Source organism: Anas platyrhynchos, chromosome 1 (assembly GCF_047663525.1).
Source record: "Anas platyrhynchos isolate ZD024472 breed Pekin duck chromosome 1, IASCAAS_PekinDuck_T2T, whole genome shotgun sequence".
NCBI lineage: Eukaryota > Metazoa > Chordata > Aves > Anseriformes > Anatidae > Anas > Anas platyrhynchos.
In genome coordinates, this window is record NC_092587.1 from 125,138,594 (window position 1) to 125,158,444 (window position 19,851).

The 19,851-nt window shown below is 49.6% G+C and overlaps 1 long non-coding RNA gene across 1 annotated transcript; it reads left to right on the forward strand.

Annotated features, from left to right (window-relative positions):
* The first annotated feature begins 156 nt into the window (after positions 1-156).
* LOC106019295 (uncharacterized) lies at positions 157-19,042 on the forward strand. The gene is made up of 3 exons (XR_001194003.5): positions 157-7,043; positions 7,374-7,592; positions 16,424-19,042. It is a non-coding gene; the product is annotated as an uncharacterized lncRNA (long non-coding RNA).
* The last annotated feature ends 809 nt before the right edge of the window (positions 19,043-19,851 follow it).

The window sequence follows — 19,851 nt, forward strand, 5'->3', positions numbered from 1 at the left end:
TGCTCGGCTCCTCTCCTGCAGTCGGAGGAATCAATCAAGCTCTCACAACCCCTCAAGGAGGTGGGGAAGCTCTGCGAGCTGAGTAACATCCAGGCTTTTGACCATGCACGGTGTTCCCTGTTTTCTCCTCATTTCATCTTTAGTTGACCCGTGTTATTGCTCTGTCTTCTCAGCTGGAGATTTGCTAAGTGTAACTTTTGCCCCAAAATCTAGACTCGGTTCCTCATCCTGGTAAATCATTGTACCCTGAGTCTTTGCGTGGTGAAGGAGAGAGGGGGGGATGTTCAGAGGTGTCCTCACAGAAGGTGTTCTCCATGCATTTCTGTATCTCTTCTGACACAGGTGAAGCAAATCAGGCCCTGGCGTGACCTGGGTGGTGGTCTTGGCTCATTCCTGGGACTGATTTGCTTTGCCTGTCTCAGGTCAGTGCAGGGATAAATCCCTCTAGCCGAGCTTCAGATGTAAGCCTAAAGCAGGAAGAAACAGGCTCATTTCTGTCTGCAATCATACATAAACTCATTCTTGCACTGCAGACCTTGGGGCAGGCTTCCAGAAAAGGCTTCCAGCGTGGCCAGCTTTGTGTGCAGAAGGTAACCTTATGGGCAGCCAGGAGAGAAGGTATCTTCATGGGTACATTTCCCCTTCTGAGACAGAGCCTTTAGGACTGAACGTCCGCTATTTAGGAGGCGAAGGGATGAACAGTGCTGAGTCCTGACCTTGCTGTAACCTGCGGAGAAGCAACAAAGATTCCCTTTAACCATGTAGGGCGTAAACAGCAAGGAACACGCAGGCAACAAAATTAGAAAGGAATCTGATAAATAGCCCCAAAGATAAATGCCACTTTAGGCAATGTTACTTCAAGCTGTTGACCGAAGCACCATTCAGGGAGGGACTGTGAGATCTGAGCGCCTCTCTGCTTCTGGGTAGGATAAGGTGTCATGTAAAATGTGTTTTGTGTTCTTGTTTTATCTCCCTCTCTCCACCCTCCACCACTGAGAACATGCACGCCGAAAGCATTAAAAGCAGACCGCAGTGAGTTTGCTTCACCAGCACATCTCCACATCAAAGGCATCGCTGGAGCCTATTGATTCTGGCAGAAACTGGCGATGTCGTTAGTGAGAAATCATGCACTCTTCTGTTGATTTCGGGCAAGGAAAAAAAAAAAATGCTCGGCCATGTGCAAATATTCATGCTGCAAAGAGGATGATAAATTGCAAAACGTCTCAGTTGTCTCCCTCAGTGCCAGTAAATAGACAAGGGTGCTTTTGTTGACAAATGGCAGAGCTTTAGCTTAGGTGGTGTTACGAAAAGCTGCCCTATTTAACTTCTGAGTTTTGTTTTCGCTGTTTGTGAATAACATGTGACAGCTCTTATCTGACCTATTGTTTACTTCCTATTTCTGAAGCGAATGCACCCCATGCCAATGAACTGTGCTGACACACAGCATGAAGTCGCTCAAAAATTGGGGAGTTTATCGATGATGCTGGGGCAGAACCCCAGGTCGGGTCAGTGCCACCCTCTGGGAGCGGTCCCAGCAGATTCACCTCCAGTGCTGACGTACCTTACTTGAAGTCTCCTTGGAAAATCGACTTCTGATCGAAAGATCCACCAACCACTTTGAACAAAAGCACATTTCCCTTTTAATTTTGCCCCGCAAGTATGAAACCATTGCATTTGTATACTGCCTCACCACAGGGAGCACGAGTTTCTGCTGAAATATAGCTCTGCGATATAAGACCTGCATTAACCTTGTGACTCAGAGCAAAACCTGGGGAAGGCATAGATCAAACCTCACACTAGGAGGAACTGTTTCACACTCCTCTGCTTTTGGTATTTGTAGGCCTCTTTGACTCTTCCTTGTTGGCATCCTGCAAACAAAGGGCTTCCAAAATATCACAGTTAAGGTGTTTTTAAGAGGTGTCTGCATGCAAGAAGGGGATGTGATTAATGCATGTCTACAAGTCACAGGCTTGCTTTGTTCAGCTGGGGTATGAAGAAGGGTGCTGCTCACCAAGACAGCTGCAATCTCCCTCAGCACAAGCCTAGCCACCACTGGTTTGCTGCAATAGTTTGTGGGCTTTCCTCAGGGGTGTGTGTGTGCCTTTACTGTGTTGACCCAAAGCAGCCCAGGTTGGTAAAATACTCCCATTGCACAAATGGCTAATATAACAGCTAATACAGTGGCTGGCATTCACCTTCCTCAAGTGCAGGCTCTGCTGGTGGCACTGCTCTTGCTGCTGGCTGCTGAGCCTAAGGGCAGTGCTCTCCTCCTGCCTGCCAAGGCACCAGTGCTCCTTCCCACTGCCTTGCTGCCCAGCACTGGTCTTGACCTGCAGGACATGGTGATGACCCAGCATCGCCTTCTCCAGGGGATGAGTATCTGCCTGGGTGTCTAATTATAGAGGGATGGAAAAATGCCCACGAAAGGTTGAGGATAAGTTTTCCGATACGTAGCACAAGAGTAATCAATACTTGCATCAATACTTAATTAATCTATGTGAAGTGGAACAGCTTCAGCAGGAGGGAATGAGATCGTCTCTTCCGACCCCAGTGTGCTCTGCCGTGCCACGTGGGATGGTGGATGTGGGTTTAAACCCTTTTACTCGGACGTTTCAATTCTTGAACCCTTGGATACGAGGATGCTGCTGCCAGGAAGGCTTTGAGAGGACTGACCAACCTTATGGTTATGAGAAGTAACTTAGGAGAAGTAAGTTTGTGAGAGACGACACCTTAGTGTTACACCTCTGGAAACCTAACCCAAAGTCCTTAACCCCTCAGTAGAAATCCACCGGGATCAGCGTGAGTCTTCTTTGACCTCAGGGAGCTTTTGGGCTGGCCTCTGGTGATGGCATTTACCTCACGGCCACTAAGTCAGGCCCCCATGCTCCCTGCTGTCCCACCAGCTGTTCAGCCAAGGTATTTGCAACGTTCCCTGTGAGATATTCATTTTCGGGCACCTCCCCACAGGGACATCAGTAGTATGACTCAGTGACATGGAAAGCTTGCTGGGAAGTGGGGGAGAGTTGTCTGCCACACACAAGCTGTGACTTCAGCGGTGGGCAAGGAAAAAACAACTCCTCCTCTGTTGCAAGAGAGGTGAAGGTTTCAGCTCTTGGTTCCCCTAACAGTGACTAAGCTGTTCCCTCTGTCCAGCCCCCAGCTAGCAGTGAATGGAGACACCGAGTTGCCCTGTGTATTCCTGTAAACCAGCCGGCTTTCGGTAATCCCGCTTCGAGGCTTCTCAGAAGGCGTCTGTCAGTGTGGTGCTTTCATGAGATACACAGCACAGATTGAGTTGCATTTCAGCCACCCTTTCTTCTCTTATTAAGCATTTCCCATAGGCAATCCCTTCGCTTAGCTGATGGAAAGGTGAGCGTGTCTCGCTCTTAGCTTCTGCTTGTACCTACGTTTAAAGTTTGCGTCTTGCTCCTGACCTGTGGTATAGCTTAATACACTTTTGCCTGAAACGGGACACTGCCAATCCAGATTTTCACTTATGTAGGTAACTGATCTTTTTAGGACACTCTCTTTTTTTTACCTAAAATCTCTCTGGTGTTAAATTTTAAAGCACACCATCTCCTCCTGCATGCCTCAGTCAAAATGGCTGCCCCCAGTCACACGCGCGCCCTGGGCCGGGGTGCCGACACGTGGGCCCGTCCAGGAACAGCCCTTCCAGAAGGGCTCCAGGAACCCTTTTAACCCTTTTAAAAACCTTTGATTTTAAAAATCAAAGAGCCTAAATTGGCTCTGGTGGTCTGTGTGGCTTCGATGGGTGACCCAGATGGAAGAGATGCCTACCGCAGTGGCAACCCTTCGGAGATGATTTGTGTTCCTCAGCTCTTAATGGACCACGAGTGGTTCATGACTACCCTAGGTTCCTCTTCATCATGTTTCTCTAAACACGACAAAGGTTCATCAGATAGCTGAAATGCATTACAGGAAGGGGCTCAGACGTCGCCGTGATAAGCAAACATGAGAGCCAGCTCAGAACACAATAGAGGCTTCAGTTTGTTCCTAAATTATTCATCTTCCCCCAGGAGCGGCTTTACATGGGTGGCCTCAGCAGGCTGCTGGGGGAACAGGAGGTGCTGGGGGGCTCTCATGTGTTTGAGCCTTTTGCTAAGCAGGGGGTTAGAGAAGACCCATGGAGGCGATGCGTTGGGATAGAGGATGTGGGGTGATCTGCAGGAGGAGGCACTGTGGGAGAAGTGAACTTACAGCTGAAAGAAGAAGGGCAGCAGCATTCCCAGCTCTTAGATAAATAAATACCCGTGCGTTGCATGTATGTGTTTGTGCTTGTGTTACATCCCTAGTAGTTTAATAGTCCTTGCAGAATAAGAACCCCCCAACATCTCCTCTCCACCAAGGCAGTCAGAGATCCTTCAGCCAACAGAGCAGGAGGCAGAAAAGCTGGGCTGGTTTGCTAGCAGAGAGCAGTAAGAGAGGAAAAGGGTTGGGAAATGAAGAACTGCAATTACACTGGGGCGTTTTTGTCAGAGATACTCATACCCATGACTGCTGTCTGTCACTGAACTGAACTGTATTTCCCCTTTGCTCACTGGGTCATGCCCGGTCTGTGTCACCCCCTTGACAGACAGCATTGGAGATGTTTTGGAGCACATGGGGTGCCCGTGAGGCTGCAGGTGGTTGGAGCCCCACTGTGTGGGGATGCCCTGTGACGGGTCCTGGTGCTCAGCTAGGCCATGAAGGGGTCCTGGCTGCAAAGAAGGGTGTTAGCAAAGTACTGTGGGGAACCACCACAAAACCCAACAGGGAATAAATGGTGTCTCATGACATAGGTCGCCCATCATGAGACACTGTGACAGCAGCAGGCTGGTAAGAGGGAGAAATAAATGCATGCCCAACAACAGGACCCAGAATGAGCTGAGGAGAGCAGGGCAGGAGGAAAGACAGAGAGGAGGCAATGGGGGTGACCTTCATGCTGCTTCACTTCTTCTGTCGTGTGGCAATGCTGTTAATTAGGAAACGTGAATCTACGGTGCTTTCCTGCTGTCCTCTCCTCATCGGGGTCCCTGCAAGACCTCGTCTTTCTCAACAGATTTCCCTCCAGCCCCACATTTGCGAGTGCCAAGGGCAGTGGCAATCGAGCGATCGAGCACTCTCCCTGGCGGTGTTTTTCTCCCCTGTGCTGACCCCTGGGGTTATCTGACAAGACTTCTGCCAGACGTCAGCCGGAGCAGGACTTGGCACAGAGACAGCGCTGCAACGCAGGAAGGCGTTGCACTTGTGCTGCCGAAGGTGGGGAGAGCAGCCCTGGCTCCAACGGTGCTTCAAACCACCCGTGGCACAAAGAGCTGCGGCTGCAAAACCGCCGGCAGAAGCCGGGTGCCTACTTCACCTCGCCTCATCTACAAGGTGCGGGGTGCTCTCTGGAGGAGCAGCTTCCCTCTGGGTTAACAGCCTCGAGGGACTGGCTGATTCACCCCACTCTGGTTATCGGGTCAGGAGAGCCCTGCTGCGGGCTGGTGGCCCAGCGAGGTGCTGAGTCACTGGCGTGGGCTCTGAACTCTGCCCCTGGATGTGGCGGGCAATGGCCGAATGTCACGCAGGAGCTTCGTGGAGCAGAGAGAGGGGTCATCCTCCTCAGATGCTTACCCTGCGGGAGTGCAGGGCTGGCTGGCTGCCTGGCACAGGGGGTGCTTGACCGCGAGGTCCCAGCCCTGCACCCGAGAGGTGCGTGCAGACCACCCCAGGCCGATGGGGTGCTAACTGGGGAGGTGAGGGACAATCCCAATAAGGGAAGCCATATCCAGGAGTACTGGCTTCCACAGCAAGCTGCACAAAGCGAGCACTCCCATCCCTGTGGATCCCACTGCTCCACGGGCAGGTAGAGCTGTCACCTTGCTTGACACCACCTCCAGGACCCCCTGGAGCAGTGGCTGCAGCCCCCAGCCCCATGGGCCTGCACGACCCTCCTGTCCCGGCTGCTGGAATATGAAATTTCAGTTCTGCTGGAAGCCTTCCAATTTCAACATTTATTTTTCTTCCTTGAAAGAAGAAGGCAAAGGGGGAAGCACGCAGAGGCAGGGGGGCGGGGGGCTAGTTGCAGCGGCATGCAGCAGTCTCACCAATGAATCCTGACACTTTGTTTTTGTTCAGGCTTCTCAGAAATGCTTATTTGGGAACGGGGCATTTTCAAATGTCATATTGTGATGGAAAATGCCTTATCTAGTAATACTAGCTAACCTTCCTCCGGCTTGAGATGCCTGAAAAAAATCTCACTTGGCTCGGCTCCACGCAGCTGACGGCCGACCCCCTTCCAGCCCCATGGCCACAGGGGGCACAGGCTGGCCCCTCTGCGCCCGGGGTCCCTGCAGGTTGCCAAGAGGTTGCATTTGGAAAGGGGGCTTGCCCCCACTGCTGGGAGGGCTAAAGGACATGCTGCAACTATCACGCATGCTTCAGAAGCCCGGGTTTGAAAGCAGCAGTTGAGATCTGCTTGATTAAACATTCACTGTGTTCCCAGGACTGGGCTGCTGCTCCTCAGATAACTGGGAGTAAATCACAGGCAATTAGCGATTTGTCTGAGGTGCTCCTTGACTCAGAGCCCTGTAGCGAAATCCTACCGTTACTCATTAGCCCACACATCCTCCTTCCTCTCCGGGTGGCATCCGAGCAGCCTCGTCGGGGTGCAGGGAGCACGGCGATGTCACTTCACGTTTATCTAGGAAAAAAGTTTCCCACACTCCTTCGTGGCTCTTTTTGTTTTGATTCAGAGATTTTGTTTTTCTGGAGAGTTAAAATAAATCTCGAACTGCAGCAGCAGCACTTTTCTGAACGCAGTGTTTGTTGCTAGATAATCCTGTGAGGGAAACATGCTAAAAAGCAGTGCAGCAGACTTGTCACCAGTCCAGAGCTGGCTGAACGAGGCTGATCCAGTAGTTAAAATGTGGTGTGACATTTATGCGTGGCGTAAAGCACTTGCGGTCACTCGGAGCTTGTGACCACTGCTTCTCTTCTTTCTGGACACGGACTGCTCCTCACGGCCTTTCTCTCCGACCATTCAAGCTGTCATGGCAGTGGTAAAACCTGACTTTTGTTCTGCTCACTCCATGCTGCTCCAAAAGTGTGGGCTGACAGGGGACACCTCCTGCCCCATGCTCCCTGCTGCTACCTGACCATCTCCGCTGGCCACATCAGCACAGCCTGACCAGCCCTGAATCATGTCCTGGTCAGTGCCCAGCCCAGAATTTGGGAATCTGGGAAGAAAGGTTTATCCTTTTGTTCTTCCTTTCCTTTTAAAACCACTTTAAAGCAAATGTGTCTGTCTTTAAAAATATGGTATTTTTGCAAAGCTTTTAAGATTATTTTTATCTTTTTTTTTTTTATCTTTTTTTTTTTTTTCTATTCAGTACCATCAAAAGTGACTGGAGTGACATTAATGGAAGTTAAACAGGGTGTTGACCTTCTCCAGAAGGTCTGAACCAGCACTTAGAGCCTCCACCTCACTGCACATTTGTGTGGTTTGAGAATGCCTCCTGTGCGATGGTCGGGGTGCTTCCATCTGGAGGGCTGTTTCCAAGAGAGCCCAGAAAATAGCACTCTCTTTGCAGGAGATTGGATATTTGTAGGTAAGTGCATCCCTTTCCCCCATACCAGCTGGTTTTTAAAGTGATCTAGCAAGCACCCAGAGAATTTCTTCTGCCTCACACAAGCCATGGGCTCTTAAACACTGACCCTTGCTTTTACTTGGTGCCTGTTAATTTGAGAATATTTCAAACTGCTCTTCCAGCAGCATGGGGTGGGAGCATGAAATGATTTAATTAAGCCTGCAGTGGGCTCAATGTATACTGGGCTAGCACGTTGTTTTGGGGGGCTACAGATCTTTCAGACTGGGAGTGCCATACTGGTGAGTTCCACTTGGAGATGTGGCCTTTAAATCTCCACTGTGTTTCCATGCAGAGTGCTCTTAGAGCCAAATGGGGTCCCAAAAGCTGATAGAGCAACTTCCTTGGCCCCTGCACACATTTTTTGGATATCTCAGTGCTAGGATTTCATTCCTTGAAGTCAGCGGAAAATCCTCCAGTGACTTACAAGGGATAGGAATTCTTAAGAAAATAAACCTTTCTGGAAAACCAACACTTTCCCTCCGCTATCACTGCTTGCTGACAGCAGGGGTGAGAGCAGTCTGGCAGACAAGGCTGCAGGAGGACTTCTCCTACCCCCACCAGGACTGGTTACATTGCAGTCCTGTCCCCCCCACCACTGCTGTCCAGGACGGACACAAAAAGCAGCAGTCACTGGGGGTGTTGGAGAACAAATCTGGACCAGAGCTCTAAGAAAGCCCAGGTGTGACAGTTCTTCAAATCTGGCTTCCCCGGGTCATGTAGCACTGCTTACTGCACCTTACCTAGCTCTGTGCATGGGCACGAGGAGGCTGGGTCACAGATAGCACTCAGTGGAGATGTGTTAGGCCTGGGGACAGGCCTTTGCTGCCCCATCTGTTGATGGTTTCATGGTGGTTCTTCGTTTTGAGTTTTCCTGGACCATCTTTGCACAGCTACTGCTTCTGTTCAGCCAGCTCTTCCCAAGGCTGCTGTTCCTATCCCAAAGATGGGATGGGATGGGATGGGATGGGACACAGCTGAGCATACAGAGGAAGCCCGAGGTATAGTGGTATTGCCAGCAGCCACCGCCCTCCTGCAAGGCTGAGGCACTGTATTTGGGTGGCAGCTCCCCAAGGAGCCCACCATGGGGAAACCTCTGGTGGATGGGGTGTGTGAGGCTCATTTCAAAACACCAATAGAGCTGGTCCCAACTCTTTGCTGGGCTTGGCCATGGCCCATCCATGCCCACCACACCTCTGGCACTCAGGGCTTCCCTCTCTCAGGGTAGGAGCTGCCCATGTGCACAGCATCATGAAGTCCTCTCCTTCCCCTGTCCCTACAGCGCTGCTTCCCTCGTACCCCGAGTCTGTGCCACCTTCTCTGTGCTCCCTGATGGATGGGCAAGCACTGCATTGCTTTGTAAGCTCATCCTACCCAACTCTCTCTGGCTTATCCAGGGCAGGGCAGCTGCAGTCATCTTTTTCTCTGCTCCAGCCAAACCATCCCACTTTCTCCATCCCTCCAATACCATCCAGCTCTCTTTCCTTCCACATTTGGTCACCTCCTCACCCTGACATTTAAAGCTCAGGGCTGAGCAGCCTCTGCCCGCAACTCGGCTCATCTTTCCTCCCACTCTTCCCCTCTATTTGGGAGCACCAGGGGCTCATCTCTCCGGCTCCCACACACAATTCCCATTTCCCATCCTCCTGGGCTGATCCCTGTGGCCACAGAGGTCTCTGGCTTTCACCCACACAGCAACTCACCCGTCTTCCCCAGGCTGCCCTGAGGCTTGTCTCACACAGCTTGCCTTTCACCTATGCTCTCTGCTCAGTATTGTTTCTTCCTCTTTGGGGCCTTAGGACAAAAATATCTCCCCACCCAGGCAACGTGCGCTGCCGGTCAGATTTCCTTGCGGGCTGTGTGAGCGGTGCTGTTTATGTGCTGGGCGAAGACACCGACCCAACGGGAGAGAGCAGCCAGTTCCTGTGAAAGTGCTTGTGCTCAGTTCTCATATCATTACTTTTCTACTTCTTAAAAACTAAAAACTAAAAAAATCCCATCAGTTTTATTCACAATTTCTGTCACAAACACGCACTCCTGCTGTGGTTGAGCACGAGGGGTTGTTGTGGTGTTGCAACTCATTCAGAGAAAACTACCTGCCACAGAGAGTAAAACGAGCTGCAGGCTTCAAGGGTGACAGCCATAAATCCTGTGAACATCCCTCCCTGCGTTCATCATGTTTACTTTCTGGCTGAGACAGGCCAGGCATCGCCGTGCCCCTGCTCTGCTCCTGCTCCCAGGGCACCGCTGCTGCCTGGAGCTGGGGACAGCTGGGCTGGAGGGGCCTTGTAGTTCTGGCAGCCAAAAAATAAAAAATAAAAAATAAATGTGGAAATGAGCTTTGCACGGGACGAAGCACTTCATGTGATCCTTGGCAAACACCCTGAGCTGTCCATTTCTCTTCAGCTTCAGGTGCTCCTCACAAAATGGCGGCGGCAGTGGTGGTGCCACCTCCTGCTGGCCTGGGCCAAGCATCTGAGGAACCTGCTTTGGCAAGGGGGGTTGGACCTGATGATCTTCCGAGGTCTCTTCCAACCCCTTCAGTTCTGTGATTCAGTGATTTCTCATGAATGAGAGAATAAAATAAACTAAATAAAACTCTCCTGCCGTAATGAACTTAGAGACATGCCATGGTGGACACAATCTCGTGCGTTCCTGATGCAGAGCAGCTCCTCGCAGTCCCCGAGGTGAGCAAGGCGACTCTTGCACCTTCTCATTTAACGGTGATAGAGCAGAGAAGAATTTAGCTCAGTCTCCCTCCTCAGGCTGTCTCTGTGAATCACTGGGACTTGTCCTGCTTGGTCATAAAACCAGTGAGTTGTGCAGGTCAGGAGGGACCTCAGGTGACTTCTGGTCCCAGCCCCTGCTCCAAGCATGGCCAACACAGATCAAGGACAGTGCTGGGGACTCATCCAGCTGAGCTCTGAATACTCTCAAGGGTGCAGATCGCACAGCATCTCTGGTCATCCTTGACCTCCCACACGGGGACTTTTATTTTTCTAGTGTCTGATCAGAATTTCCCATTTCTGTTGCCTCTCGCCCTGTCCCTGTGCATCTGCAGCACCTCCCCCTTGCCCCCAGAGAGGTCCCATTCCTCAGCGTGTCCTTTTGAAGCGCTGGCCCCTGCACATGCCAGCTGTTAATGTGGTATTTACGAAGAGCCAACAGCGTGCTTAGATCTTTGCCTGTGAGACACAGCCCCTGGCACAGGACGTTCCCATCTGACAGACTAACTGCACGAGGCTTGGTGCCCAGCCCATCTGTCTGACACGTCCATCCCATTAGCACAGCTCACACACCACAGAAAGCCGGGCATTTCAGGTGCTGACCCACCAGGGAGGGCCCTGCTCTCCTCCAGGAGTATCCCACTATCCCTCCTTCATTTTATCACTCAGCAAACTTTAGATGCCATCAGCACATATGTATCAGAATATTTTCAGCATCTCCATCTGCAGCTGGGTCACTGGACTCTTGATGAGCTATTGAAAAGCTTTTAGTGCTGCTCAGTGCAGTGGCAAAGGGACTTGGCCCTGCAAAACAGTGTCAGAAAGAGAGACTGGGCTCTTGCCACAGAGAAAACGGGAGCAGAAGGACCACAGTCTGTGATGAATGATGCAAACCACACATCTAAAGGGTGCTTCTTCCCCTGAAAACACAGGCAGTGAAATACACCTGGGCAGGGGTTCAGAGTAGGAACAATTTAGCAGTAAAAAAGGAAAATGTAGGATGACAGAACTAAAATTACCACCCTACTGGGACCTGCCTGCTCATCACAGCCCAGACCCCAGCTAACAGCACAATTGTCGCGGAATTACCTCTCCTCTGACTCATGATGTTTCTGTGGGACGCAGACTACAATGTGACTTCTCCTGAGAGCAATTATTAGGGAAGCATTCATTTTCACTGTTTGACACAACGTCGGCATTAACAGCGCCACGTGTGCAGGGAAGGGTTGTCAGCCTTGTCTGCACAGGGCCCACGGTATCAGCATGTTCCCTCTGGGTTGTGGATGGGACTTTGGGGCCACATCCGAAAAGCTGTGTAACTGCACACACAGGGGTCTGATGCAAAGGCCTCCTTTTTTTTTTTTTTTTTTTTTTTTTTTTTTTTTTTTTTTCCCTCCCCTATTTTTTCCCTTGTGCATGAATTTTCGGCCAAGGCAGGACAGGCAGGCACGCTGTGCCTTTCCGAGGCAGCTCTGACAACTCAACACACTACACGGGTCCCTTCATCTCCCAAATACAGCTGTTGAGCAGCTGTTTGGGGCCATCCGCAAGAACCTGCGGGGGGACTGCCAGGTGGACAGGATGCAGTTGTCTTAAACTATTTTCAGCCTGGAGCACCCCAATTCTCCCGGCTCCAGAGCTAATGAAGGACTGGACAGCTGCGAGGGCTTTCACAGACAACAAACCCCATGGGCCAGGGAGCTGCTGGGAGCTGAAGCTGAGCCCTTGGGAACCCCAGGGGCAGCCCTTCTCCGCCAGCCCTGAGGCCAGGAAGGATGGGCAGAGCCATTATGTGCTTTACAGTTCGGGAAATGAAGGCAGAAAGGCGATGAAGGGTAAAAGTTTGCAATGAGGCGCAATTTGTGTTTGTGATGGAGGGAGAAATGCGAGTTTCCATAAGGCACTAAAGCACATATGCAGAAAGAGAGGAAAACATTGCAATTTTTTTATATTTTTTTCCTTTTTTTTTTTTTCCTACTTTTCATTTTTAATTTTTCATTCCAGTCTAGCTATTGCTATCCTCTCTCCAAGGTCTTCAGCCAGCCTCATGTGCCACTGTCCCCTGAGTGAACAGGAAGCCCAAGAGCAAAACCTGTGTCTGCCTCCATTAACAACATTTTCAGGAAAAATTGTCTATTTCTGAAGCTTGAGAGTTTTTGAGAGTTCATTATCACTGGTAACTCCTTAGTGAACAGCTTCAGTGACCAGCACAGGATCACTGGTGAACTGTTCATGCCTTTAATACTCATTGCTCATTCCGTCGGTTTGGTCTTGGCATTTTTTTCTAGCCCCCAATTCCCAAACCAATATTTCCCTTTTATAAATGTTGTTGCAGGAGTACAACCTCTCTAAACACTCGTGCAGCTGCTGTGTTATTTAACAAGCCTCCTGTTTACGAAAAACAGCAAAAATTGTGAGGTTCTGGAAACAGAGGAGCCTGCTGTAGGCTGCTCCATAGTACCTTCCAGTCCTGTGAAGATGCAGGGTAGATGTTTCCACCACAGCCCCATCCTGCTTGTGGAGATGAGCTGCTGTGCCCCGTACTTTGTTTGTACCACACTGAGAGTTTGTGCTCATCTGCTTTGATATATGTTCTGTGAGGCAGCTTGTTCTGCTTCCCAAAAAGCACCAGGAGGAGGACCTTCCAGCATTAACAGAGAAGGCACATATCCCTTTGATTTCAAATGTGAGAAATTTACTTTTTGACTGAGAAAAATATTTGCCGATATCGCTATAAGCAAAAGCCTTCGATCCCAGGTTAAGCTGTGCTTGATATTTCAAGCAATGAAAATGTTTCCATCCCATCAAAGGAATGAACTAGAAAATAGATAGGCTTTCCTATCTGTAATCTCTTATTGTCATTAACGAATGAGACTCTGGAAAGGTTTGCCCATCAGATTGTGTTTTATTGACAAGCAGTGAAGCAAGGAGATGTCTCTGGAGGCCTTCCAGACCATATACTCTCTGTTACGGCCAGTCCTGTCGGTCCCAGATCTTCACCTCTGATGGGATGTGCCATCTGCAGCTGTGGGGTAATGCACACGCACACCCACGCACAGCCCCACCAGAAGGGGTTTTGCCCTGGGACCCGGTGCAAATCAGTCAATACCCATCACCGCTGATCCTCTGAGAGGCGATGGCTGTCAGCAGAAAGAGAGTTTGAGCCAACCCCAAACTGGTCGAGAACATGAGGAGCTTCTGAAGATAGCACGCCCTGCTGGGTACGAAGACAAAGCTGTGTGCCCTCTGGCTCTATCAGCTGTGTGACAGGAGGGGGATTTCTCACCGAAGTACAAACACCTGGCTTCCCATTCGAGGAGTCACAAGCAACCTTCTCCAGTAACACAAGCTGCTTATTCCACCCCGGAGTCAGAGCTCTTTTGAAACAATCGCTGGGGAACCATCTGGATTTGAGTTGTCTTGTCAGTATCCATCTTGAGAAAGATATTTTCAGGATGTTAACAAACAGCTCCGTCCAAAAAGTTCTTCCATGGTTCTTGTCATCCATGATCGCATATATTTAGATGCCATATGCCCTGTGTTCTCCTTCCTTGGAAGCTCAGAGCTGGCTTGTGCCAAGACTTGCACGTAAGAAATTTGCCTTTTGTGTGTTATTGTTCACAGGCTCTTGCTCAGCTCCTGGGACTGCAGCGTAACAGACGCGTACGTACCTGAAAATAGATTGTCTTGGTGTCCCACTCACAAACCATGAGCCAACCCCCCTCCCTCACTCCTTCATGGGAGTCACTCCACCATTCGGGGCTTATGAAGCAAGATTTTTGCTAACCCTTTTCTCTGGAGTGCTATTTATCGTTTTACCCTTCATCCCAGCCTACACACTGAACCAGTATGTAAGGATATATGATGCATGATTCAATGTCATGCAGAAATTCTGCTGAGCTCCTCATGTTCTGCAGCAATAGCAATCTTTGTCTGGTCTGTGACTGGAGAAAGCCAGCTGAGTGTGTAAAACGTGTTTGACCTTACTTTCAAACACCCACATGCACACTCAAAACCCCGGAGAACTCATTACGTTCATGGTCTAGAAACTGGGGTTTTGTTCTCCATCCCGGCTCTGCCTGGCTTGGGGTGAGTGCAATTGAAAATGTCAGAGATGCAGCTCCTGTGTAACGTAAGAGGAGGATTACAGCTTTCCTGCCATCGGAGGGAGGGGGGTTTACAACAATGCAGCTGACGTAGGAGGGGACGGATTACAGTGCATCTGACATAGGAGCAATTATAGGAAATGTATTTACGGGGATGGATGGAAAACGAATTTAATACGCTGTTCCAGAGGACGACAGTAAAGGTGTGTGGCAACAGTCCTTCCCCCCCTCTGGAAAGCCATATTTCTCACTTGTCCATCAGCACAAACAATCTGTGCTGCATGGCAGGAAACATCAGACGCAAATATCGCATTAATCTCTAAGGAAGGATACCTGTTTTCGTAGCTGGGTCATTCACTAAGGGCCCTCAGTAGTGGCTCAGACAATAGGTGGATATATCAGGTTTTCCCCGTGGAATAACTGTACCACAGGCACGGTGCTGCAAATGCGGCTCCTATTTTGTTTCTGTTTTCTTTCAGAGAGGGGGAAGGGGGAGGGGAGAAGCTCCTGGTTTTTCAGCATGCCGTGGTGGAGAAACGCTGTTAGTGCCCTCTTCCAAAGAGGCAGGGCTCTTTGACAGCTCGGGGCCCGCACAGGGCAGCCTCTGCAGCTCGTTCCTGCCCCAGCAAGGCTTTGCCACACAAGCAGTCTTCCTGCAGCACTATCAGTGGGTTCCCTTCCCTCACCTTGACACCAGAGGCTTCCAACGCTACATCCCCTGCTGCCAGCTCTTCCCAGCTCGCCCCATCCACAGCCTCTTTGTAGCCTCTTCTCTGTGGGGCCCACCTGCCCGCCCACGTTCCAGCGGGTAGTGGGGGGGCTGATGTTAAACTGCAAGTGCTAACCCTACAGAAAGCCCAGCCTGGTGTCTCGCAGGAGACACGGATGCATTTGCGGAGATGCTGAGCAGCGGCAACTTCCATTAGAAGGCAGAACCTGTGGGTGCTCTCCATCCCTGATAATCAGCCCACACGCTGTAAAATGAGTTCCTGCTAATTGAATCTGGCTAGATCACAAGGTGCGCTTCCAGGACTGTGACCACCTCTGGTCATTAAGCTTCAACAACTGAGGGGAAGAAAAACAACTTCAATTCATAAGCAACTCTTCAGCGTTGATTGTTTAGTTTCTGCATTTCATTTATCCTGGGCAATGGAAATAACCTGGCCCACTTCTCTTTTTTTTTCATAATTATTTCATGTGTTTGTAGCCAGTTGCCAGTCAGGTTCACGTGCCCCAACACAGTGTAGCATTATCAGAGTGACAACCAGCGAAGGGAAACAATGACAATAAAAGAAAGACACTCTCAAGAGCATAAACTGTCTTGATTGTTCAGTGTTTGTACTTCCCCTAATACAAACAAAAACAGTCAAAGCCTTGGTATTAACAGTGGATTTGGTATCACTTTATGTTTAAGAAAGGAAAGAACCCTGCATACCTGGCGCTGACCCTTTAAAAAGCTGCTTTATAGCCCCAGATAAGGACGAAGGCTGAAGAGGAGCACTACGTACCTTGCTTCTGCAAGACAAGCTCAATGTATTAGGTCAGAGAAATGCCATCGCCTCGTTAATTATGAAATGTCATAAGTATTAACAACAAAAGCTCATTGTTGTGATGATAATTGTGTTACTGTGATGCAATACTGTGACCAAAGACATTCCAGTGGTCTGAAATGTATTTCTGGATACTACTGTGGTGCCTCAGTAAGGATATGCTAGCTTTGAGAGGCAGGAGTGTTTTTGCCAAAATTGCACTCGCAGACATATATTTTTTCAAATTCAAGGACACTGCGAAATCATATTAGAAATTTCTAGGCACTCCCCCCTCCCCGAGATAATGCTTTTGGCTTAAAACTTTTGGCTTTAAATTAAGCCTACAAATATTTTAGTTGATTTTCTCAACTCCTTTGCTGCAAATGTGCCTACACTTTTCGGAATGTGACACCTTCCATTTTATGTTTTCTTAGGCCAGATTCAGACTTGGTGTTACCTGGAACAACTCTATTGACTTCAGCAAGGTTTCACTCAGTGGTGGGACGCAGAAAATGGCCCAACAAATACTATTTTCAAAATAATCAACGGTCTTTTCTGAAAAATAAAAAAGTCAAGAAAAAGAAAGAAAAGAGGAAAACCACAGCTGTACTGCAAGCAGTGCCCCAGCAATCCTACGACAGCAGACCAGGCTGGCTGTAACTACGGAAGGTGGCAGGGGCAGAAAGGAATGCCTTCGTTTCTCAGTTTGGCTTTTTTTCCCCAAGTGAAGAAAGTTGCTATTGTTGTTAGTTTGTTTTGAAACTGATAGAAAATGCTGAGTGAAATGACTGAAGACTGAATTGCTGGAAATATCTGTGAGATGAGTTTTGGAAGGCAGCAGCCATCATACACATTCCCATCCGTAGACCACGCCACCCTTAGCGAGCGGGCACAGGACTACTGCAATGGAAAAAATGAGCAGTTGTGGCCTCCCAGCCTCTCCCTCCTTGTAGAGAACTCAGAGGAACATCCCGGTGGAGGCACTTTGGAAAGTGCCACGCCACTTTCCTTGCCATCCTCCACTTTCTTTGCCATCCTACCCTCGTTACGTACAAGCCGGCTCTGTAATTATCCCTCTGCTGACCATGGGTATTTTCCAGAAGTGACTCCTCACTCAAGATAACCAAAACACCAGAGGGCAGCAGAAGTGTTAGAGCAGGAATTGCAAAAGCATCGACCTTCCCAGAAAAGCACCCCTAGGACAGAGAAATGGCACCGTGTAAGAGGTTGATAATGCCTAAACGTTACTGATTCATAGTGAAAGTGGAAGAAAAGCAATGTAATCATGACACTACCAAAGCCGTGCAACGGTTACTTCTGAGCAGCACTGATGGAAGCTGTCATGACCCACATGTGTGAAAAATAGAAGAGAAATACTGACAGGCTGCTGAGAGTGATAGATACAGGAGGTCTTTAATTCTCAGTGAATCATACAATAGTGTGATGGCTCCTAAAAACTGTGTGCTCCCTCCTCTACTGAAGAAGCCATATGTATCCCACCCTCTGGACTAGGGAGTGCAGATCTGCATAAGCACCTTCTCCAGACAGCAACACTTGCCAGTTCTTCTTGCCTCTTCCATCTGATGCGGGTAATCAAAACCAGGATCGTGGATTGTAACCCTCTGGGGCTGTCTTACAATCTCCAGGCAGTCCCATGGCACAGGTGTCTGCCACTCCTTAGGGTGGAAAAATCATGAGATGTTAGACAGAGCACCAAATCCAGCTCACTTCTTCCCATTTAGGAAGAAAAAAAAAAAAAAAAAAAGAGTCCTTTAAAAATAAAAATGTTACCTTCCTAGCTGGGGCTGTCCGCCTTGCGTGTTCTTTCTAAAAAGCCTGGTTCTGTTTGCCATCCTAAAACACTTAATCAATTTGAAATGAAAACAGCAACTATAATTAAAGGGAGGAAAATCCCACCACAGCAGAGGAACCATTATTAAGGTAATTTTTTTCTTTATAACTCCTGGGGCACTGTTCACATGCAGTTGCTACTGTATATGCTGTTTGTGCGTCACCTCCTCTTCGTGGGCTCCACGGAGAATACATTGTTAGCTTAAAAATAACAATAATAATAATAATAAGCCAGCTTTTCATGCGAGTTATTCAAAGCACTGTGTAAGCGCTAATTGAACGTTGCGATAGCCAGGGAGGGCTGTATGCTATTACCCCCTTACACCAAATGGCAGGAGTCCCATGACCGGGGCCATATCGGTGCCTCTGTGCAAGCAGCACCCGTGCTCAGGCTCCTATTTATGACACACATCTTGTATATCACGTAATTTGATTTATATAGACCACATTTTTTCTCATCAGGTCCTCATAGTGTAAATCTTAAATAACAGTAATACAAAAAAAAAGCTAACAATGTTGGTTCTCCTCCCATAGGGGAGTCCACCTTGAGCCCTTCAGAAATTGCTCAAGGACCTTAAGGAGACCATCAGCTCCTGGTGAGAATAACCACATCAGTTGCTTTGCAAAGTTTGGCATGAAGCAGAGCCATATCCCTCCTGTGAAATTTGTATTTTTATTGTGAGGGGTGTGGCACGTCCAGTTGTAGTGGTGGTGGCTGCTGGATGGAAGGTAAGTGGCTGCTGTGTTAGTGATGGTGACAGTCCGAAAAGGACTTCAGACTAAGGCAAACAGCCTTCTGGCCGGGATCCTTATCACCGAGTAGAGTATTACTAGGCTGAAAAAAAAAAGTCTAGGCTGACTTTAACAGAGGGGAAGCTGAATAACAGATGCGCCAGGCATCATTCAAGCCGTATTTGGGAGTGATGGTGGACAGTCGGCTGAATATGAGCCAGCAGTGTGCTCAGGTGGCCAAGAAGGCCAACGGCATCCTGGCTTGTATCAGAAACAGTGTGACCAGCAGGGCTAGGGAGGTGATCGTCCCCCTGTACTCGGCTCTGGTGAGGCCGCACCTTGAGTACTGTGTTCAGTTTTGGGCCCCTCGCTACAAGAAGGACATCGAGGTGCTTGAGCGGGTCCAGAGAAGGGCGACGAAGCTGATGAGGGGCCTGGAGAACAAGTCCTACAAGGAGCGGCTGAGGGAGCTGGGCTTGTTCAGCCTGGAGAAGAGGAGGCTCAGGGGCGACCTTATCGCTCTTTACAGATACCTCAAAAGAGGCTGTAGCGAGGTGGGGGTTGGCCTGTTCTCCCACGTGCCTGGTGACAGGACGAGGGGTAATGGGCTAAAGTTGCGCCAGGGGAGTTTTAGGTTGGATGTTAGGAAGAACTTATTTACTGAAAGGGTTGTTAGGCACTGGAACGGGCTGCCCAGGGAGGTGGTGGAGTCACCATCCCTGGAAGTCTTTAAAAGCCGTTTAGATGTAGAGCTTAGGGATATGGTTTAGTGGGGACTGTTAGTGTTAGGTCAGAGGTTGGACTCGATGATCTTGAGGTCTCTTCCAACCTAGAAATTCTGTGTGATATTTTACAAGGCTTAGCTGGAACTTGAGACTGAGCGCGCAAACTGCGGTCACTGTGTGAAGAGTGAACTTGGTGTGAAGACTGAATTTGGTGTGAAGAGTGAAGTTTGTGTGAAGAGTTAAGTCCGTGCGAAGAGTGTATTTTGTGTGAAGACTGCGCTTTATGGAAGCTCTGCCACTTGACTTCGGGCAACGAGCCTCGTGAGGAGCCCCCCGGGCACATTCGGGACCCCCAATCAACCTGAGGGTGCCGAAGAAGGCGAGATCCCCCCCCTCAGCCACCTCAGCAGGTGCCAGCAGAAGGCAGGACCGGGGGGGCCGTTAACGGGCGCTTAACGGCGCCCAACGGCCGCGCGCCGGCAGGGGGCGACCCCGCCGCGAGATGGCGGGCGTCACGTGACAGCGGCGGGGCGGGGCGGGCCCGGAGACCCCCC